This window comes from Lissotriton vulgaris, chromosome 1_1 (assembly GCF_964263255.1).
Source record: "Lissotriton vulgaris chromosome 1_1, aLisVul1.2, whole genome shotgun sequence".
Lineage (NCBI taxonomy): Eukaryota > Metazoa > Chordata > Amphibia > Caudata > Salamandridae > Lissotriton > Lissotriton vulgaris.
Window position 1 is genome coordinate 925,761,473 of NC_141685.1, and position 23,583 is coordinate 925,785,055.

The following is a 23,583-nucleotide window of genomic DNA, read 5'->3' on the forward strand; positions in this document are numbered from 1 at the left end:
GGACGCCGTGTACCTGGGTGTACCCCCGACTTGAGCCCTTGATGCCAGCCTATCACTGCCGCCTGGTATCCAGAAAAAGTGCCTGCCTGTTACTATCCCAGCATGAGAGGGCAGACAGGCAGGATTGCCTCCTCACGCCCCTGTCCGGGACAGGCATGATGGGTGCGCACCGGTCATGAGAACGCCTTTCTCCGCGGCTGACGTTGCCCTTTTAAGAGTCAGCCGCTGCTGGATGCTGCAGAGTGTCAGGGAGAGGGTGGGGTGGAGTGATGCAGGAGGGGGCATTAGGTGGGGTGACAGCTCCTCCGTGATCCCTCGGCCCGCAGAGTGACACGAGCAGAGGAGGCGAGAGCACCCAGCCGCAGGTCTGTCTGTCCCCCAGCGCCGCGCCACAGACCGAGCCAACAGACTCAGCTATCATTACGAAGGGGCAAGCGGACCAGTAAAGGAGGGGTGTGCAACTCCAGCAGTCCCCGGAGCCCACCATCAATAGCATCTATCAGACGGCACCTGCAGGCCAGCAACGGTACCCGCTGCCCAGCGACGCAGCATCCCTGGTCCATCGACTGCGGCACCCAGCGCTGTCTGCACCCGTCTTCGGACTGTTCGCAGACCAGTGCCCGTTACCCCGTCTGCAGCCGCGGTCCAGCTACAGCGGTGTCCGTGTTTGACCGTCGGCCCACTAGAACAGTATTGACGGAACCGCATCCGCGCAGAATCTACCGACAGAGAGGGTGACTGGCCCACCGGGCCACCAGCAGCATCCACAGACCACCACAAGAAGGTGAGGCCAGGCTGGGGCAGAGGGGCTTTCTAGAGGGGCAGGGGTGGAAAGAAAGGCGGGGCTACATCAGTGTCCCCTGCCCCGGGCCATGCAGCTGAGCTGACCGAATCTAATCAGTGGCCTCAGACGTGTCGAAGGCTCCTGGAGATTCCTGGCCAAGAATGAAACGTGTGGTTTCATAAAGCACTGAGTGCAACCAAACGCGAGGGTTGGAGAATGCAAGAATAGCTGCTCAAAACCCCCAGAATGCAGCTAGCACGAGTTTTTGTAAGGTTGAGACCTTGGAGAAAGCACGAACTAGAAGAGCGTGTAATAATATATCGTATGTAATGCGGTTTTATATAGCCCTTGTTCGCTAGTTACACGGTCCCTTGTCTGATGGTGAGATGCAACGGATGGAGGGAGGTCATAAAAGTAGATAGTGACATTGAGGTTAGTTCGGAGGGATGGTGCTGAGTAAGTGATAGAATGATTTCTCACACTTGTATATCTGAACCTAATGACGTCTGACGACGTCAAACGTGCATTAAAAACCTTCCACTGGCTCTGACCAGAGACTAAAATCAAATTGAATACAGAGCTTCAAATCCTCATCCTGGTTGCAGCCCCAAATATATCTAAGCTGTGTACACAACCTGAAACACCTACTCTGAGGCAGGGCCTTAAATGAGACTTAACTGCCGACCCCAAAAAACCTAACCGAGGCGCAGTCGCTGAAACACCTACCCCAGCCCCAGAGCCTGAAACACCTACCCCAGCCCCAGAGCCTGAAACAGCTACCCTAGAGCCTGAAACACCTACCCCAGCCCCAGAGCCTGAAACAGCTACCCCAGATGCAGAGCCAGAAACAGGGCACATATGGAGGCAGCATGACAGTCTTACCCCTTCGGCTGAGCCTGGAAGTCCTATCTCTTGCCAGCGTCTGCAGTTCCCCACTCTGCATGGATACTGAGAAATCAATTTCCTGACCACCAGGCTTGAAAACCTCTACCCATGGCGAAAGAGCATTACATTCATGTACTGACTGCACACAATTAAATTGGCTCTTACAATGGTGGGGCTTACAATGTCTACCCCATCACCACCCCTACCCTGGCCCCACAACCTGAAAGTAATACCCTGGCACTCTATAAACGTGCAGCAGGAGCGCAAACCCTTGAATTCGAAACCCAGAAGCCTTTAAATCCCCACTCTGACCGCCAGCAGTTAAAATCATTGCCCTGCTCACCTCACCCTAATACCCTCATGTTGTTCACGTTGCTCTTAAGTGGAATAAGGTTCTCTTAATACACTAAGCTTAAGTTTAGAGGACGTACTATCTACTTAAGGAACAATTAAAGCTACAGATTATCCAGAGACCACAGTACGTTTAATAGTCATGTCAGCTTAACTGCTATTGTGCACCGACAAAAAAATGAAAATCCTCAATTGTGAGTGGTCCGCCACTGAATTAAAAGCAGAAAAAAGAAGAAAGCAGAACATTTATTTATTTATAAATTTGACTTAAGAACTATAATTTACAAGACAAAAAAAACTTGAATCATCACATTTAGGAATACAATTATTCATGTAGAGTTTCTAAAACAAAAATGCTCACTAATCCAAGACAATATTTGCAGTTGAAAATATTTCCAGTGCAATTTTTAAAACTCTGAAATCTCTTTCTACTTCTCTGGCCTCTTTCAAAGTGGTTATTCTTACTCAGTCTTTGGTGAACAATATGACCGAGGGTTTTCACAGCCATGACAAGACCGATAAAATCCAGGAGGGATTATTGAAGGTGCAACAAGGACCATTCGAGTCTCTTGTCACAAAAAATATGGATGGTCTTATAACTAGAAGTAAAATATGTAATTTTCCACTGGATATTGGCCAGGGAAGGATTCTTGATTCTGTTACAAAATTAAGAAAGTATTGATTCTATTTATGAGTAAACATTGATCTCTCAGTTCTGGCATAGTTCTAGCTGGATTTAAAGCTGTAATAGCCCAGCCATTGTTTAAGAAACCCTAATTAGATGCAAACAAGTCACTACATTTTAGACTTGCATCACTGATCCCATATGCTGACCAACTCTGGATGACATCAAGGCTAGTTGTGGGCAACAAGTGAGTACAGAAGCAATGGTAATGTCTGTCGTTGATGATCTAAGCACTTGAAAATGGTGGTGATGTCAGTACGGTAATCCTATTGGATCAGTCTCCTGCTTCTGACATTGCCTGTTCATTCAAGGTTTATCATGCCATCCAAGGTACATCCTTACAGGGGATACAGTTTGTTCTTTATTAGAGGACTCCAGCAGTTCAACTTGGGACGTATTTCAGTGAGATTAAAACATTGGGACCGATTATGATGACGGTGGGACCGTCACAGACAGCCCTTCAGTGGCGGTCCCATCACCATCGGGACTATGTTATCCACGCGCCGTATTACCATGGCAGGCCAGTAGTTGGTGGTCGGAAAGACCGACCGCCACGCATCTGACGGGCTCCTTTAGCCCGCCGGTGCATCGGAGGGGAATCATATCCCTTTAATGGTGGCAGTGCCTACCAGGCACCGCCATATGGATTATGATGTCCCTTTCCGCCTGCCTTAGAAAAGCCAAGGGGCAAGGGACTTTGGGGGCCCATAGTGGCCCCCCTCTTCCCCCGACTCTGAGCTGTGGGCTTCGCCCCACTACATATCCCTGCACCATGTGGCAAGCACTGCATGGGGCCTGCCACATAGTGAAGGGATAAGTCAGGTGTCCCCTTTTTGCATTGCGGCGTGTGCTGCAGCCAGCAGCACCCGCCGCAATGCAAAGGATAGGCAATGCGACCGCCGTGATGAATGGTGGTTGCATCGTAATGCCTCTATCGGGACATTCCAACAGCCTGTCTGTTGGTCCCATTTCCAATAGGGTGGCAGGCAGATGGAAGTCTGCCCGCCATCCTAATCAGCCCCATTGTTTGGAGGCTGCTACAGGTTCTTCGTATGTCCCCATTGTTTTTTTTAATCTGTATTTATGTGTTTGTCTTCTACTTGACACACAGATCCTGTTCTGTCTTCAAGAAAATTTGTTTGACTGCCCAAGAGTCACTCCCCAAGCACTTGAAGCAGTTCAGTCATTGATGTTAAAATACTTCATAAAGTAGAACCCACACAAAAAGAAATTACATTTACCCATAACCAACCTAACAGCTCAGTCGGCAGTCTTATAGCCTTTGTTTATCGGTACTGCTCCTCTGCTAGTGAATGAAGCGAGAAAAAGGTGTTAGGACAAAATATTAATTAAAAATTATCGGGAGACCGAAATAGTCAGATATTAAATATCTTGACCCACAAATATTTTGAAGCACAAATATCGTTGACAAGAATATCGTTTTTTGAAGTAAGGAATATCATTGTAAATAATATTGTTACTATTAATATCGTTTTCACTAATATAGTGGTAAAAAATATTGTTTTAAAATGAATGTAATTCGTTTTAGTTGATGTATTAATTTTGTGTTAATTTTTTTTATATAAATGGCATTACATGTTTTTAAGATATATCTTGTCATTTTAAGTGATTTAGAATTTTTTTTTACTTTTTAATAATAATTTATGGCATCGTAGTGGGTTTTTGGGTTTGTAGGACGAGAGGGTGGAAAGGTAATTAGGTAATAATTAAGAATTATTTAATACATTTTATTTAATTGTATGATTGATATTTATTATGTAATTTTTGTAATACTGATTTATTTTTGTTATTTGTTATTTGCAGACTGTTCTATTTTTACGGGTATAAGGTAGGAAGTTAAGTAATAATTAATGAACAATTAACTATTAAACCTTCATTAATTGATTTTTAACTGTCATTTATGGAATACTTATTTATTTTAGTTGTGGGCTGCTAGGTGTGTAGGGGTTTAGGGTGGGATGTTAAGTAATAATTAATTAGCAATTAATTATTAACTGTTAACTATTTAATTCTTTTTTTGTTATGTAAAGTAGGGAATACGGATTTAATTTACTTATTATTTTGAGGGATGCTAGGTTTGTAGGGGTACAGGGTGGAATGTTAAGTAATAATGAACCTCTCCAAAATCCAACGCTTTCCCTACTGCTGCCCAGACTGGAGTGAGAATACTAAATTTTAGCCTCTGAAATCCACCACTTTCCCTATTCTTGACCTGTTTAGAGAGAGAATAGTACAATGTTGGTTAAATAGAGATTATAGCAATAATTGTTTTATTTTTGTATATTTGATATTATTTATTTTAAAATTAATTTTAATATTTATAGCATTTTTTGTAAAAAAAAAATATTGCTAATGTGTTATTTATTGTCTATATTATTTCATACATTTTTCTAAATCAATTGTTTACTTTGTTTACGGATTTATTGTGTGTGCATGTTATAATGATATATATATATGTGTGTGTATATATTTATATATATACATATATAGTGTAAGTTAAAGTAATAAACATGTATTTTACATATTAATTTTAACAACAAGTTACATTTATTAATACAAATATATATATACGTACATATTTTATATTAATAAATGTAAAATATAACAATTATATCATGTAAGGTAAATAGTTTTATGGATTATATTATTTACATATTTTCATAGTAATACATTTAAAATATATAAAAAATGTAATGTAAACTAAATATATCAATTATGTTACTATATAAATATTTATATGAATACAAACATATATATGTCTTTGTGTGTTTATTTAAGTATATATTTATATATAGTATTAAATATGAGTGGAATATATTTAATTTATATTATATTAAAATTATATATTAAAACATTTAACAGTTACTACTTTACACTCTATGTATATATTTTTTTAAATCAATACTTTGTCTATTTTTTGATGATATTGTAGCGAATTCTAGTTTTTTCTGATCTTATTGTACTGACCATATAGGAGCACAATAGTATGGTAAACAATATTTTTGACATGATATTTTTGTCAACTATTTTGTTTACCACAATATTATGTCTGTGATCTCGTGAAATATTGACAACTTGCTGCACTCTAGAGAATCTTTCTTGAAGCAGGTGACCTCTATTTTCAAGGGCTGTTTGTATCAGATGTAAATGTCAGGCAAATTGTAATTTCTCAGTTTTCCACACAGTACACTAGAAATAAACATTTGTTCAGATTCAAAGTGACTTAAAAACGGTATAATTCAACCCCAAAGCACGAGAGTGGTCATCATGATTCTGCCCTGCTAATACTCTATACCAGGTGTTGGGGCACTCATCAACACCATGAAGTAGTCACTCTGCTAACATAATGTAGTGTTAAAAAAGTGAAAGACAATGAGAGTATAACCAAAGGTCCAGGAGAGTAGGGTAAGGATCCACCGTTGTCTGTACCTGCAGGTGTGGAAAAATTGCAACATAGAGACAAGTAAAAAATACATACATTGATATAATGCATACAATAGTCCATTGTGTGCGAGTTTCAACTGTGAGACACATTTACATACCTGGAGTGAGCAGAGAATCATGCTTCCTGTGACACTACAATGCCAGGCAATGTGTGTGTGCTCCGCTTTTCAAATTATAAACTGATACAAGACCGTTACTGCTTACCCATGAGCTGAATCGGATAGCCACTGGACTTTATAGAAAAAGCAGGGACCACAACTTTTTATTGCCCTACAACAGCTTCCATCCCAAGGCCCTAAGGGTCAACTTTCCAGCGGAACAATATTTCCATATCTGGTGTAGCTGCTTCAAACTATCTAAATTCAAGGAACATGCTCAGGATTTGGATGCACAACTTCTAGAAAGACACTATCCAAGAGACCTGGTACATCGAGCAACTAAACGAGCAAGAAATATAAATCGGATGAAGGTCTAGACTGACTGACCTTGGGTACAGGGGAGGAAGGTCTTTAGCACCAGCCGAATCGCCCGCAGTTCAATCAGGTTGATATAAAATGGTGCTATTCTGGTGACCAGAGGCCAATGATCTCTAGATCAGTCAGGTGAGGTCCCCACCCTAAGGTGGAAGCATCCCTCTCTACTGTAGCCACAGTCATCCCGCAACTCTGGTTTGCCTCGATTCCCCACCAAACAGCTTCCGCTACAGCTTCCGCTACAGCGCTGGGGTGAGATCACAATAGAGGCCGCCACATCCAACTCTTACTGTTGCCACAGCCTGCGGAGGCACCACTGAAGAGCCCTCGTGTGCCCACATTCAGAACTGACTAGGAGAATTCATGAAGCCAGCGGATGTAGGAACTGTACGATCCGCAGGTCTGGAACTTGCGTGCCTTCTTGAAAGAGCTGCATCATCTCTCTGCAATCTGAGTCAGAGGGGAGGTGTGGAAAAGGGTAGAACCCAGCACTGACCCTATAAACTTGAGTAATTAGGAGACCCGAAGGTGAGATTATGGCTTGGTCAAATAGTAAATACACTATTTACTTCAGATGGCACAACATCACTCTGGCTACTTGGCTTTGATCTGCAAGTCTTCCAGATAGGAGAAAATCTGGTTGCCCTACCATCTGAGATGGCCTGCAACCCTTGCCATCACCTTAGTGAAGACTTGAGGTGCCGAGGTTAATCCAAAGGGGAGCACTGCAGCTGACAGTGCATAGAACCCACTACAAAGCACAAAAATTCTTCACGTGGGATCTCAGGATTGGGATATGGAAGTATGGGAAACATCACTTACAACGCATTTATTACAACGCACTACCATTACAACGCAACCATTACAACGCAAACCATTACAACGCATTGCGCTGGGGGGCGCTCTAGGATAGGGAATATATTTAATTTACTATCCAACACCTTCCCTACTATCCACGGGGACTGGAGTTGGAATAGTAAATTAAATAAATCACTTTCCAGCGCTTAAAAGCACTATGCGTTGTAGTGGTATGCGATGTAAAAACCGCGTTGTAACAGCAGGCGTTGTAATAGCCTGCGTTGTAACGACACCAATCCGGAAGTATACATCTTGCAGTGACACTACAGAGTCCCTACCTTCCGGCCCAGTAACATTAGGGTTAGGGTCAGCATTTTGAACATTTCCTATTTGAGTAAAAAGTTCAACTCGCAGAGTTGCAGGATCGGACACAGACCAATGTACTTTTTGGGTTCAATGAAATAACAAAAGTAACATCCTTGCCCCTTTTCCTGCTATGGCACTAACTCCACTGCTCCTATCCAAATAAGAGCGGCAAACTCCTGTGGTAGAGTAGTTAGGTGTTCCAGAGAAGGGGAGGAAGACAGGAGCGAAATGGGTGGGGTGAAACCTGAAGAAAGGGAAGGTGGTAATCTTTTTCTACTATTTGAAGGACCGACAGTCCAATGTAATGGCCTTCCAGACTGACAGAAAGAAGGACAATCGCCCTCCCATAGGCTCCGAGCGGTCTTGGGGAAGGGAACGTAGGGGGTCATTAGGATGTACGGCGGATCGCTCCTGCCCGCATGGTGGTGGCGATCCGCCCAAATTCTTTTCCCGCCCGCCACCCATTTACCCCCTGCCATATTAGTATGGCAGCGGAAGGAAAGACTGTCTGCCGCTTATCCGCCGGGTCGACAAGTCGACTGGGCGGAAAAAGGTTTAAAATGTTGGCGGTGTCTGCTAGACACCGCCATCCATATTAGCATGGGGGCGGAAACATGCCTTTCAATGCCGCCACGGAAAGGTATGCGGATTTTGCTTTCAGGGGCCCGTTGCAGGCCCCCAGGGTATTGGAGAGGTGGGGGATGCACATGGGGATACCACATGGGGGGTACATATGGAACCCCCCTGCATTGTCATTGACATTGTGGCAGGCACCTCGCGGTGCCTGTCACCTTGTGCATGACAATGCACACAGTGCATTCCCAGCATTGTGGCGGGCGGTGCTGTGAGCACTGCCCACCACAATGCTGGGAATGGAGGATGCCACTGCCGCGGTGGTATCCTAATTGGAGGTGCGGCACCGCCGCACCACTGGCAGCCAGTCCCAGTACCGGTAGTCCACCCGCCATCCTAATGGGCTCCATAGGCTGATTTTCTAAGGCGCCAAGGAAAGAATAGGAGCAAGAAGAGTAGGGTTGCTGGAGGGATCCACAGTTTTTGCCTCTTGATTTACCCCTGTACTGGTGGACCACAGGGTTCTGGGACTGCTGTGCCTGCAGCTGGCATGTCTGTCGATGACAGAAAAAGAAGCCTCTGGAGGATCCTCAAAAGCACCGAAACTGACAGTAGTCTCTCTGGATTTGAGGTTGCTGAAGGTTTAGAGATCATGCTGTTGCCTTACTCTCCTTGAAGCATTCCAGAGCGGCATCATCCATGTTCCCAAATAAACAGGCACCATCGAATGCAGGATACATTAAGGTGGCCTGCACATTATTAGACTAATCCAAATTTCTGATCCAGGATCGAATAGAGATTGAGGTACTGATAGCTCTCACCTTCGAGACGGCAGTATCCAGGCACAACAATGATATGCCTAGAAGCACTTTATCTGTCACATAACACTACTTGGGAGTACTGGCATAAGTCCTCCAGCACATGCAGTCTTGTATGACCAAACTCTCAGAAGAAAGCTGCACGTAGAGGAACTTTGGATGCCCGGAAGCAGAGCAATAGCATCTGCCTACCTAGCGGAACTCTAGCGGGACCGATAAACCTGGGTTACTTTGTCATCAATAATACATATGTTATTATTAGACTAAACATGAGACCTCTCATGCGGATACCGAGGAGATTCATCTTTTCAACTCGGGCCGACTGAGTGTCGAAAATGTGAACAACGCCACACATGAGAAAACGTCACATAGCATTGTTTCAAACCGAAAAGTCTGGATCCACACTTTTTTGACATTTATGTAACAATTGAAAGAAATTACAATAAGACCCCTGAAGAAGGGCAGGGCCCGAAATGCATTGGGCATACTACTTGAAACATATGATGGATATAATCATTATTGAAGATAAAAAAGCTTTGAATAAACAACACTGAAGTAAACTCAAAAAATACTTGTTTGAACTTTAATGAATCTTTCCATCAGAGTGCACCATGGGAACGTTTCCACCGTGAGGGATAACACAAGTCTAGGCATAGTCTTCACCCTCATACTCAGGAGGGTTAACCAGTTTGCACCTACCCACCGTTATTATATTGCTTACCTTTATTTTACTAGGTGTGCGATTGCCCTAAAACCTGTAGGATATCTAGTCACTATGAAGTAGGCCATCCTGCCAGCCAACACAGTGTTTCACGGCCACTCCTCTGTTGACCTGTTCTTGGGATTGCTTCCGAAGTCCGACAAGCATAGGACACTCCTCCTGTCCCTTGGAGAAATTTTCCACGGTAGCCTCTTCAGCAGCTAGTAAACCTTGAATGGCTCAAACATAGGGAATCCAAATGGCAACCCAGCCTTGATTGGTTCAAGACCCTAGCAAAGATGGCAAACATGGTGTTAAGAAACATCGCAGGATCCATACCCGGCGGCAAGAATTCCGGTAAGGATGTAGACAACATTGGAAAGATAGACATTGACAAATCCAGCACTAATAGATCCAGGGGCATCACCGCCGGAGGAGCTGGCACCAGGAGATCCGACTCCGGGGGCAGGTCCCACTGTGGAACAGGTGCTGAGTCACCTAGAGAGTGGTCAGATGGCTCTACCAGGACCAACTCAGACTCCAAGGATGAAGATCCTGTGGAAAATTGAGTTGGTCTGGGAGACTTACCTCGTTTCTTATGTTTCCTTTGCTTCTTTTCCTTCCTTGTAGAGTGCGTGCAAAAAAGGAGATCTGGAACATAGCCTCGACCAGTGATGGCTTCTCCCGTCATCCCGGGCCCAGGCCTTGTGCTCCTTGACGGCCCTAGGATGATGTCATGACAGAAGTTGTGTGAGTGGGAATTGTGGTACGACTCCAAACACCCCAAACAGATTGCGTGTGGATCAATAAAGGACATCTGTCCCTCATAATCTCTAGAGGGCTTGAGGCCTGAACTAGTAGGTGGAGACATAATACGGCACTGAAAGCTACCTCTGGATCCATGTTGAAGGCGTGGAAAAAAAGGAACTGACTTTGTTAGGTTGGGCTTGGTGCTATTTGGCTTCGGTTACATCATAGTTTGCCATTTCCGACGTCAATACAAAGCCAGTATCCTCTACAGGTGACATGAGAGCGCTAAAGTTTCTGGATCCAGTCTGATGCCTGAGATTATCCTACATGTGAGGAATCTACAGGTAGAAGGATCCATCAGAAAAAATCAATCACCTATCTGCCCATCTTGGCCAGTTGCAATAGCCTTCTATATAGAAGAGATTTTCTTAAAGCTGGCATGCATGATGTGCCACATTTCTTACTTTCAGGGTTTTAGGTTTTAAGAAAGATATTCTCTAAATATAGGCCCAGGGTTACCTTTTGATCTTGCAACCTTTCATAGCCTTCACTACATAGGTTCAGCTCCTGGTGGCAGAGCCTTCCATGTTCAATGTGCAACGGTGGAATGAATCCCCACGTTTCAATCAGATACGTGCTTGACTGCCAGTAGTCTGTGGAATAAACCCTGGAAATTGTTTTGTTCTGAGGCTCACAATGAGTGCATGTCATGCTGAAGAAATTATCATTAACAACTGTAATGCAAAATGTACTCTATTGCACATAATTATTGCACACACACTTTCCTCTTCCTAGTTTTGGCAATGGTTTATTTCTAAATCCTTTGTAGACAGCTTATTTGATTCAGTCATCTGAATAATTAGGAACTGTTTGGCCTTTCATGAGCTCCCTGTAGCACACGTGTGCTGTGTTCTCTACATGTCCTGATGATGATCTGTTGGCTTGCTTGTCCATAACTTCAAAACGGCACTGCCAATCCCAAGTGGACAACTGCAACACACAAATTCGTCCATGCAATTATATTATACGCAGATGGCAGAGTCTTAAACCATCACGAGGAACCTAAAATTCCAGTTCACAGCCCTTATCAGCTTGTACAATTTAGTTATTTGAACCAATAAGGTTGTAAGGGGCTTTCTTGAAAGGTTGAATTACTTCTAAAGCGTACACAGTCTCTGGTGCTTCACAGAGATTATAATATACATCAGTCCCAAGTTCTTTTGTAGGGAATTGAGGATCTGTCTTTGACCATTACAAAAGTAATTCCTTTTTACACTTTGCAGATCTGACAGGAAGGAATTCCAGTATAGCATCTTGTCTACTGACTGAAATACTTTAGTTATCCGCCTAACCAGTCCTTCAGCAAGGTTTTATTTATGAAATTGGAAGCAGGGTTGAGCTGTTCGACTGAAAGAACCCCACATTAGTGGATTGGGGTGTATTGTGTTCCAGGCCTGAAATAAACATCTGAGATGCAAAGCCTGAAATACCTGCCCTAGCAATGGGCCCACTATTTCAAGATAGCCAACCAGAGCTTGAAACAGACTCAGTTGCTAAAACATCCTGATATTGCAGCCCTGGATTTCGCAGAGTGTAAATGACTACAATGGTAAGTAATGTCTGAAATCCTCTCATTGGCTGCCTGGTGAAGACCAAGAACATGCTGTCCTGGCCCCGCTGCATGTGCATCAAAATCATACCATGGCTGTGGAGCCTTAAACACCTTTCGATATGGCCTGAATGCCCTACTGTGGTAGGGAGAGCTTGATGCATGTTTCCTGGCTTTTAGAGCCTGAAATCCCGACAGAGGCTCTCAGAGCTTGAAATCCCATAGCTGGATCGGGACCCTGAATTTTCACACCTGGCTGTCAGACCATACAATCACTAATTGGACTGCAGCTTTACCTAGTGCAGATCTGGGAGGGTAGAAGTTCAAATCTGCACTCGAGCCTAGAGACACCCCTGAGGATGGAGCCATTGCTTCCTGGGGCACCAGCGAAGGGCCCCCATTCGCCATCTGGCATGTGGAAACAACAGAGTGCACGAGGCAAAGGACTTATAGAACTGGGATCGGAGTCTGAGCCAGAGACTCTGGAATTATATCCTGAATGTCAAAATATCTCTAACGTGTAGAAAAAGCCTTCATGTAAGGTTGTGTCCAGCACAGCCTTTATGTGTGTGTGGGGGAGTGGGGGGGGGGGGGGGGCTTTTAGGCACTGATTGTGAAACCCAAGTCACAGAGAAGGTTAATGGCGCACTGAATATATTCTGTGACCGGTGCAGGAGACCCCATTTTCATCAGCCAGGCATCCAATGATGGAAACACATGGCTTCTCAGTGACGCCATCTCTATGGCCATCGCCTTTGTAAAACCCCATGGGGCAGTGGTCAACCACAATGGCGAACACATGAACTGACAGATCTGAGATTCCGTGGTGAACTTCAGGGAACGTGTATGAGTGGGTACGATTGGTAGATGAAAGTAGACGTGATGGAGGTCAAGGAACGCCAGCCGATCACTCGCGTTGAGGGCTTCTGAAACCTGGCTCAAAACCTGTCTAAGGAGCAGTATTTGACCTTGTCCTGCCAAATGAACAAAACGAAGAGGCAAGGTTTTCTCCCAGGAAGCCAGCATAGGGTCCAGTAGTGCCTTGTTAAAAGTTATCAGTGGCTCTTAAAATTCATTGACAGGTTGAAAGAAAATGTAGTACAAAATGTTTGGCTTGTTGGCGTAAGGGATGGGGTGAGGGGGTAATTTTGTGTAGATTTAGGTCAAGTTTAGGGGGTAGGATTACTGCGTTAGAGTAAGGTATGAAGGGAGGGATGTTGTAAGGTGAGACACTTGAATAAGGGCATGGAGTAAGAGTTAGTATTAGGGTAAGAGTTAGGGATAGATCAAGTGACAGGGTTAGGATTAGTTTAAATTTAGTTGAAGGTTAAAGAATGATCTAAGAGAAGGCATGAAGGGAAATTGGTATGGTCAGCCTGGATCAAGGGTTCATGTTGGGTTGGTAGGAGGGTTTGTTGCAGTAAGGAATGGTGTGATGTCAGGTTTAGGAGTTATTTATCTTAGATTTAGAGTAAAGAAAGGTGGAAATGATTAGGTAAGGGATGCTGTATGAAGACTGTGTGGGACAAAGTCCTCTTCGCTCCATGTGCAACACAATAACTCATGAGACGGTGGCTGCAGGAAGAAATGTCCCATATCTCCGTCACACCATCCAGGTACACATATGATCAGACGGGCGTGGTTCTGTTCTCCTACTGAGCTTAATGTGTACTGGTTATTAATATTCTAACATATGTTCTGATATGGCTAAAACAGCGAGCAGTTGGTGCATAAAGAATTTCCAAACACATGCAATTGGAACTCGAAATGGCTATTTCTTTCTTTTTGGTAAAGTGATAGAATGAACGTTGACATTTTCCAGATTCGCAAATATTTCTATAACCGCCCGGGGTTTTATGGCATGTTAGCAGAATTTGTGTCGAACTCTTCGCTCAGTTGTATGGCTCCACTGCACTTTCAGAGTCTAGGTACGATGAATGGTTTGGGGATTCTCGTTGACTAGAGCCAAGATGGTTTGCGGTCATTGTCTTTAGTCAGCAAGTATCTGGCTGTCCAGAGAAGGAGGTAGTATTGGTTCATATTGGGCAGTGGACCATACGGGATGTGTCTTGCCCTTTCAGTGATTTTGTTATGCATAATCTAGATGGATGGGTGTACTGAAGGACTTTACAATTTATTTCAGTTCAGTCGATGCACGCTGTCTATTGCCCGGCGTCAGTCTGTGGGCCAACTTGTTCCAAAAGGTCTGTGAGCGTATGAGTGTGCACCTGATTTGGCAATGCCGAGTCATCGATATATCTTTGGTGCAGTAGTGTGCATGTAATAGTGCCAGGATATGCATCCTGTCCTTTCTAATAGTGTAAGGTGTGGCATGCATATGTCTGGACCGAAGTTACTGCGGTGCCATGTTGTATGGTGAATGCTGTTGGGAATATGTGTGACACCTGCATGATGTGTTATGTAGGAATTGTGTATATTATTTCTTGGTGTTGGGTGTTGCAGGGAGAACTGCAACACCCTACGATACATTTATCTGAGAAGTGTTAGATCCAGGGAGCAGTGTTGGATCCAGTGAGCAGTATTGGATCCAGTGAGCAGTGTTGGATCCAGTGAGCAGTGTTGGACACAGGGAGGACTTCTCTCCCAGATGTTCTGCTGCAAGTTTGGTCACCCTTTGGGGAAAAAAGCAAACAGAGAAAACTAAGCAGGCTTTGCATTCATGGATCGATAAATCACAGTCAATTAGTTGAGAAAAACAATGAATTAATAGGATGGGGATATGAGGAGTAGGGGATTCTGTAGCATAAGTATACCATGATATTCTAGGTCCTGCCTGTACCAGATCATAGTTCAGCTTATGTACTGGCACGAGCTTGAAATGTTTGAGATATGTAGCACAGTTGTAGGCTGCAAAAGAGCCGCTGTTGGGCCTGGTGTTATCCCAAGTGAGGAGAAGACTGCAGCTGGACCACAAGGACTAGAGGTGAGGAGTTGGACAGAAGGGGCCTGTTAGGATTTCTCAATATAAAGGAGGCTATGAAGAGGTTGTGAGGGACTGCGGTGGCTGTAGAAGGAAAGCTAGGGAGGAAAGCAAATTAAACAGTGGTATCATAGCCCTTTGGACTTAGGTCTGGGGAGTGTATGAGCATGAAGGTGCTTGTAGACAACAGAAGCTTTAGGAAGGGTTTGTAGAATAGAGTGCAGTTGGAGAGTGGGATTAGGTGAAGTAGGAGAGGGAGTCGCCCCAGAAAGTCTTGTGTAGGTGTCCATGACCGTTGTTTTAAGGAGAAGATATTTGGGAGCGAAAGAAAGGGGCAAATCAAAGGTAGGGCAAAGGGCATGAAAAGGCAAAAAGGTAGATCATGAGAATAACTGTGATATCCAAAGCAACCCTTTGGATATCCAAGATTTCCAATAAAAGGGTTTGCCTCGGATTAGAAGATGTTTGTTATGCCAAATGGTAGATGAAAGGAAGTCAGCAATATTCGCAGGAGGGGGAGGATTAGAGGACAAGAGGAGTTTGACAGTGAATTTATGAATAAGAGTAGGAATTGAGGATGGTTTGCGGGAAAAGGAGATATATTCAGCAAAAGAGAAGGGGGAAAGGAAGAGCTGTTCAACCTTGGTCCACAAAGGGCAGGGGGAGTCAGAATCTTGTAACCAAAAGGAAGCTTGACGTAACAGAAAAGCCTTGTGGTAAGCCAGAAAGTCCGGGAAATCGACTCCCCCTTCGGAAACAGGGCGAATAAGTCGAGCAAGGGACATTTTGGATTTTTTGTTATGCCATAGAAAGGATAACAAGACTGAGTTGATTTTCTTTAAAAATTTGGATGGGATAGAGATTGGGAGATTGGAGAGGGTATACAGAACAATGGGGGATAGCATCATCTTAATAGTGTCTAAGCGACCCCACCAAGACAAGTAAAGAGGGTGCCATTTAGCAGTGAGGTCGGATAATTTTTGAATGCATTTAGTAAGGCATAGGGAAACAGTGTCATGAATGGAGGGGTAATTATTATTATTATTATTATTCTGAGTTTTGTATAGCGCCTGGTTACCCGTAGGCATCCCACTCTCCAACTGCACTCTATTCTACAAACCCTTCCTAAAGCTTCTGTTGTCTACAAGCACCTTCATGCTCATACACTCCCCAGACCTAATATGTAATCCTAAATACTTAATATGAGAAGGGCTCCAGGTAAAATTGGAGGCGCTGAAGTCCGGTTTAAAGGTGAATTTCGTCAGGGGAAGGATCTCGCATTTATCATTATTGAGTTTGTAGCCAGAAATTGAGGAATAATTCCGTACTTCCTCCAAAAAAGCAGGAATGGAGACATTGGGGTTCGAAATAAAAAGTAAGATATCATCCGCGTAAGCAGCTAGTTTAATGGAGGATTCCGTGGTCTGGAAGCCATGAATGTCAGGGTTTTGGCGTAATTTGGACAAGAAGGGTTCTAAAGCAAGGTTGAAAAGAAAAAGTGAGAGGGGACAACCTTGACGGACACCTCTGCCAAGGTTAAAGTAAGGGGAAATTTGACCGTTGGCATAAACTGCGGCTCGTGGATTAGAATATAATAACGAGATTAGGGAAATAAATTTAGGGCCAAATCCAAACCATCCGAGAGTATGGAAAAGATAAGGCCATTCAACCCTGTCAAACGCCTTCTCAGCGTCCAGGGCTATCGCCGCAAGGGAGTGTTGAAGATGGGATGATTTTGATAAGATGTTAAATAAAATCCTAGTGTTATCAGTAATATAACGACCTTTAACAAAGCCAGACTGTTCTTCACCTAAGAGGTCATGAAGCAAATGGTCCAGTCTTATCGCTAATGATTTGGCAAAAATGTTATAATCAATATTAACAAGGGAGATGGGTCTGTAGTTCTTGCAGTATTGCAAATCTTTTCCAGGTTTGGGTATTAGACAAATGTGTGAATCTGAAAAGGTCCCTGAAGAAGCATCTAAGTCAGCAAAAGAGTGAAAAAGGGAATGGAGCTTTGGAATCAATAACTTGGAGAAATGAAGGTAAAACTCAACGGTAAAACCATCTGGGCCGGGAGCTTTGTTAAGTTTGAGCTGTTGGAGTGTGGTAAGCAATTCTTTCTGTGAGATGTCAGTTTCCAAAGAGGAAAGATCGAGGGGAAACTGTGCAGGCGTTTGAATAGTTGAGAAGAAGTGCGTGAGAGATTGAGAGGCGGGTTGGGTATCAGCAGTATATAAGGTCTCATAGAAACAGGAAAAAGCAGCAAGGATGTCAGTATCTTTATGTTGCAAGTGCGCATTGGTATCATAAACAGATTCAATTGTTATCTTATTATGCTTAACCTTCAAATAATTAGCAATAATCTTCCCAGCCTTATTCCTACCCCCATAAAACTTGGCACTTGACTTAAGTAGATATAATGAAGCAACCTCAGTGGATTTTTCGTTGAATTTAAGCTTAGCAGCGACCAAAGCAGTCAGGCTATCTGTGGAATGGGGCGTGAAATAGGCGTGTTCCAATCTTTTAATGTCAAGAAGGAGGGATTTAGTAAACTGACGTGCAGTTTTGCATTTTTTTGCAACGTAACTAATAATAAAGTCGGGGGCAGCTGCTTTGAAAGCATCCCAAACAGTGTGCTTTGAAATGGGCGGGACATCATTAAACAGAAAAAAATCATCAAAAAAGGCAATGAAGGAAGAGGAAAACTTGGGATCCAAAAGGAGGGCATTGTTAAAACGCCATCTCCTAGGTCCATCAACTTTAGGGATCACCTCTAGGCTAACTACAACGGGGGCGTGATCCGATAGCAAAATCGGACCAATTTCTGCTGCAGTAAGCGTTTGAGCAAGATCATGGGAAACAAAAATGTAGTCAATCCGTGATTGGGAATGATGATACGATGAATAAATAGTAAACTCCTGCAAAGTTGGGTTGCATAATCGCCAGGAGTCAACAAGCTTATGTTGAGATATAGCTTGGGTAAAAAGTTTATGCGATTTAGTGGGGATATAGGTGGCGTCAGATTTCCTATCTAAGAATGGGTCAAGTGGCTGATTACAATCCCCAGCAAGGATAAAATTATCGTCCATGAATTGGGTGATACGTGGAGAAAATTCCACCCAAAAAAGGGGTTCACCATTAGTGGGGCCATAAACATTAAGAAGAGAGATTGGAACATCTCTAAGCGATAATCTGACATGTGTCCATCTGCCATTAGTATCAGAGTCTTGGGAAATGGCTGTGAAAGGGAGAGACCTGCGACAAAGAATTGCAACACCATTTCGTTTGCCATCTCCCTGTGAATAAAAAACGTCTCCCACCCAACCTTGTTTAAGCTTAGCAGATTCTACTTTAGAGAGGTGAGTTTCCTGAAGAAAGGCAATATCAACATTTAACTTGGCTAAGTGAGATAAAATGCGTTGACGCTTAATTAGGGAATTGATACCCTTAACATTCCAGGAAATTATATTTAAAGATATGACTTAAACAATAAGGCAATAAAGTTGTTATAAATGAAACCTATGTAAAAAGCAAGAAGTGCAAGCAAATCAAGAGAAAAGAGAGAAATGATGAGAAATATGAGAGGAAGGAGAAGGATAAAATGAATAAGAAGAAACCAGCGTGCAGAAAAAACATACAAGAGAATAGGAGAAAAACCCATGAAGAAAATTGAAGTAAAAAATGAAAGGAATTGCAAAGAGAGTAAATGGAGAAATAAGAAGTCATGAAGATAATTACAACCTGAAAAAAAGAAGTTATCATTGCAATATAAACAAGGAAACTGAAACAAGGGGGAAGAAGCAAAAAACAGAGAACAAGGGAAAAGCAAGAAACAAAGGGGGAACATACCTACGTAGAAGGAAGATGAGAAGGAGACGAGGGGGGGAAGGGCCACGTGGGTAAGGCAGCGCAACCAAGCGCAGCTGGGCGAGGATCCAGGGATACAACACCAGATAAGGAAGGATTCCTATGGAGACCAAGAGGATGAAACAAGAACAGGTTACAAACATTATTGGGATAAAAACAATAACGCGAACAATAAACAATGTAACGCAGAGGAGGTAACAATCAAACAAGCGAAACATTATAGATCAAAAAGTAGGATCAAAAACAAGAACATGGAGGAAAACAAGCAAACCACATTTCAGCCAGGACAAGAAGAGGAGGAGCCAGAGGCATCCATGGCGAAAGTCTTATGAGCATTGATGAAGCTCTGGAGTTGCAGTGGATCTTCATAGGTGGTCGTTCTGTTGTTGTAAGTAACTTTAAACAGGCAAGGATGATAGAAGCCATAGCGGGCTCCCATGGAGCGAAGAACATCTCTCATGCCCAGAAAAGCCTTCCTACGGTTCGCAGTTGCCTTGGCATAGTCTTGGGCGAAGAACAAAGAGGAACCAGACCATGCTAATTTGGGAATGGCTTTGGCAGCTGCTAGTACTTTCAACAGGTCGGTATACTCCAGAAAATAAAGGATGACGCCTCTTGGTCGCTGTGACATGGACGCAGAGGTAGGAAGACGGCCAAGCCGATGAGCACGCTGAATGTTAAGAACTGTACCTTCTGGCAGATGAAGCAGTTTGGGTAGAAAAGATTTGAAGAAGGTGAGCGGGTCCGACCCTTCAAGATTTTCTGCCAAACCGTAAATGCGAAGATTGTTGCGCCTGCTTCTGTTTTCCAACTCCTCCACCTGCTTCTGTAAGGTGCTCACCTGCGGGGAGAGATGAGATACTGTGGTGCGAGTTTCCTGAAGAGATGTAATTGACTGTTCGACTGATGAAACTCTGGTTTCAATTTGTGACCAATTATCGGTAAGAATTTGAAGTTTGGCGTTGGTTTCCTCCATAAAAGGACGTAATGTCCTGATTTCCTCAAGGAAAGGACGAAAAGATCTTATCTCTTCCAATAAGAGTTCCATAGAGACAGGCGAGGATTGCTTAGGTGGTGAAGGAGGGTCCTTTTTTAGTCGCTTGACTGTAGTTTTCCCCGAAGCTGGCTGGGAAGAATCCATAGCTGCCTCCGAGCCAGACGAAGCAAGAGAGTCCTCCAGTTTGGAAAGGGCAGAAAATAGCTTGGAGTTCTTTACAAAGGCCACCGTCGTTTTCGTTTTAGAGGGTAGATGCGACATAGACTTAAGACGTCCCATAAAGAGCAACCTGAGAGGACAGCTACGCTGTGCAATCAGTCAATGCAGTAGAGTAGAAACTGCCACCAAGAAATTCAAGCACAACGAAGGTCATCTTCCGAAGAGGAGAATCCTAATGGTGGTGAATGAGGTCAATTAGCACAAAGACCGAGATAGTGAACAGAGGCCATAGAAATGGAAGCCAGGAGCAGTAGAGACAACATGGACGACCATCCTGAAATGGCTTGACTGATGGAAATGGAAAGGCCTCCAGGCCAGGAGCAGAAATATGAAGGAGTTACAATTGCGCAGAAGAGGGTAACTCAAGTCCAAGTACATCACCCAGAGAGCAACTCAAAAAGAAGTGCAGCGGCAAAAGTCATGGGTCACAGGGCTGATGAGCATCATTAATATATGCAATGTCTATCCATTCGGAAAACTACTTAAATAACCAAGGTGAAACAACTTATGTAGAGCTTAAAAGAGCCATTGAGCGTCTGTGCCGCACAAACACGATGCAAGAGTGACACCAGGAACACGCCACACTGTTCAGAAGAAGCAGAACATGAGAGAATTTGAACAATATATGCCAAAGCCTAAGGAGTGCAGAGGCGCAAGCGCAATGTAACATGTAAAATCCGGTGCCTCAAGAGTCACAAAATGGCGGCTATGGTCGAGACTGAGGCAATAATATACGTTAGAGAAAGCGCCTTGTGAGGAAGAGTAAAGGGGCTCCAATAGCATATCAGCAGCATGAACGGGTTAATTACGGCATTTCCCAGTGAAAGAGAGTCATTTGAGGAGCGTGTGCTTTCCGACTGTGAGGGCGCCGCACAACGGGTCTTCCAAAATGGCGGTCGCAACTACAGAGAGAAGCCGTCCGACTTACTTTGTTGAAAAATGTTGCCTCCACTGTAAAAAGGAACGTCTCAGGGGTCGCAAATCACTCCCGGAAGGTTCCGACGAGCTGACATTGTCTTCATAGGGGAAACCAGGAACTTTAACGATGAAGTTCCCCGGAGCCGCGACGGAGCCTCACTCGGGCGCCGCCATCACCTCTGGGCACCAAGCCACCATTTACAATGTATCTTAACCTAGATGCACCAGCGAGCTTAGAGCAGCTGTAAGAGGACCATTCACATGCAACACGAGGTTAGCACCTGAACATTTACACCATAATAAGAACCCAAATTGTTCATTTGCGGAAGGAGGATAGCTATCATAGTCATAGGTAGAACTGGGGGAAGTGTATGCAAGACAACAGCGTACCAATCACCGTACAAGGTACTATGCGAAATGAGTGCCGTTGCAGAACAGCCATCTTCAACGTCTACATGAGTCCCCTCGCAGCCATCACACAACAGCACAACCTCAACATCATCTCCTACGCCGACGACACTCAGCTGATCCTCTCCCTCACCAACGACCCCGCCACCGCCAGAGCCAACCTACACGAAGGGATGAAGGAAGTAGCCGAATGGATGAAGAACAGCCGCCTGAAACTGAACTCGGACAAGATGGAAGTCCTCATCCTGGGATCCTCACCCTCCGCCTGGAACGACTCCTGGTGGCCCCCCGCCCTAGGCAGCGCACCCAAACCAACTGACCACGCACGCAACCTGGGCTTCATCCTGGACTCCTCCCTCTCCATGACCAGACAAGTCAACGCCGCCTCCTCATCGTGCTTCAACATCCTACGCATGATACGCAAGATCTTCCGGTGGATCCCCACCGAGACCAGGAAGACGGTCACCCAGGCCCTCGTCACCAGTCGACTGGACTACGGCAACTCCCTCTACACCGGAATCACCGCCAAACTCCAGAAGAGACGCCAGCGGATCCAGAACGCCTCAGCAAGACTCCTCCTGGACATCCCCCGTCGCAACCACATCTCCGGACACCTGCGAGACCTGCACTGGCTCCCGGTCAACAAGAGAATCACCTTCCGTCTCCTCACCCACGCACACAAAGCCCTGCACAACCAAGGACCAGGATACCTCAACAGCCGCCTCAACTTCTACGCTCCCAAACGCCAGCTCCGATCGACCGGCCACGCCCTCGCCGCCGTCCCCCGCATCCGAAGAGCTACCACAGGGGGAAGGTCCTTCTCCTACCTCGCCGCCAAGACCTGGAACTCCCTCCCGACCCACCTCCGCCTGACCCAGGACCACCTCGCCTTCAGGAAGCAGCTCAAGACCTGGCTGTTCGAGCAGTAGCGGACCCCCTTCCCCAAGCGCCTTGAGACCCTCTGGGTGAGTAGCGCGCTATACAAATGCTTTGATTGATTGATTGATTGATTGATTATTACGAACACCCCGGGAGATCACAGTGGAAGGTCCACCCAGACAGTTGTTTGGAGAGTCAATTCAAACCTTGAGACTCACTCGCTACAACCAGCACAGCTGCAGAGCAGATAATTTATTTATTTATTTTATTTATAAAGTTTTATATAGCGCGAACTTGATCCCGAAGGATATCAGAGCGCTTTACAATTTGAGGCAAAGGTAACAAATCAGAACATTCGTCTAACATGGGGAATCTAACATACACCTGGGTGAACGAAGTATGTGCTAGACGATGGAGCACAATGACTCAAGGGGATAAAACTCAACAATCAAGTACAGGAACAACCACCAAAACCAAAAACAATGATCATATACAAGAACACCAATTGACACCATAGTATGTCCGATTTGCCCAGAACTAAATTCTGGACACTCAAAACTCACGCCCTTCATCTCTCAGCACTCCCAACCCATGGTCCGCCTCCTTCCATCTTCTCTCCACACCTGTAGCTTTTTTTGTATTCATGACTGCAAGGCAAGTAGGAGGGGGAATGGTAATGGACTCTGAACCACTCAAAGCACTGGGGACTTTTTTAAAGTGGGATGGAGATACAAAAACAGAGATTATCCTTAACAACAATCCATCTTGAGAATCAGAGTCCAACATACAGAGTGCAGGACAAGAGGTTAAATGAGCTTCGTTCACAAGTCATCCAGATGTGATGAAGGTGCACAAGCAAGTTTAAAAGTATTCACAAAACCAGAGGGTCTGGCTTTTGAATGAAATTGCCTTTAGCGTCATTGATGGGTTTGGGCTCTCAATAAGTCATATATGCTCTCTGTCAGTCCTCTTTGTGCTGATGCATTCATTCATCCACCCACTGACTCATTCTTGCATTCACCCTCAGACACAATTGCGATGACACACAAACTCAACAACATTTGCCTGATAAATTAAAATAATACAAGTAGCAA

At 44.4% G+C, this 23,583-nt stretch overlaps 1 protein-coding gene across 1 annotated transcript in view; it reads left to right on the top strand.

Annotated features, from left to right (window-relative positions):
- The first annotated feature begins 324 nt into the window (after nucleotides 1-324).
- LOC147748185 (riboflavin-binding protein-like) overlaps nucleotides 325-23,583 on the top strand; it is a 128,102-nt gene continuing 104,843 nt past the window's right edge. Inside the window, exon 1 of the mRNA XM_086959099.1 lies at nucleotides 325-784. The gene's annotated coding sequence lies outside the window, so the exon portion shown is untranslated. The remainder of the gene's footprint in view (nucleotides 785-23,583) is intronic.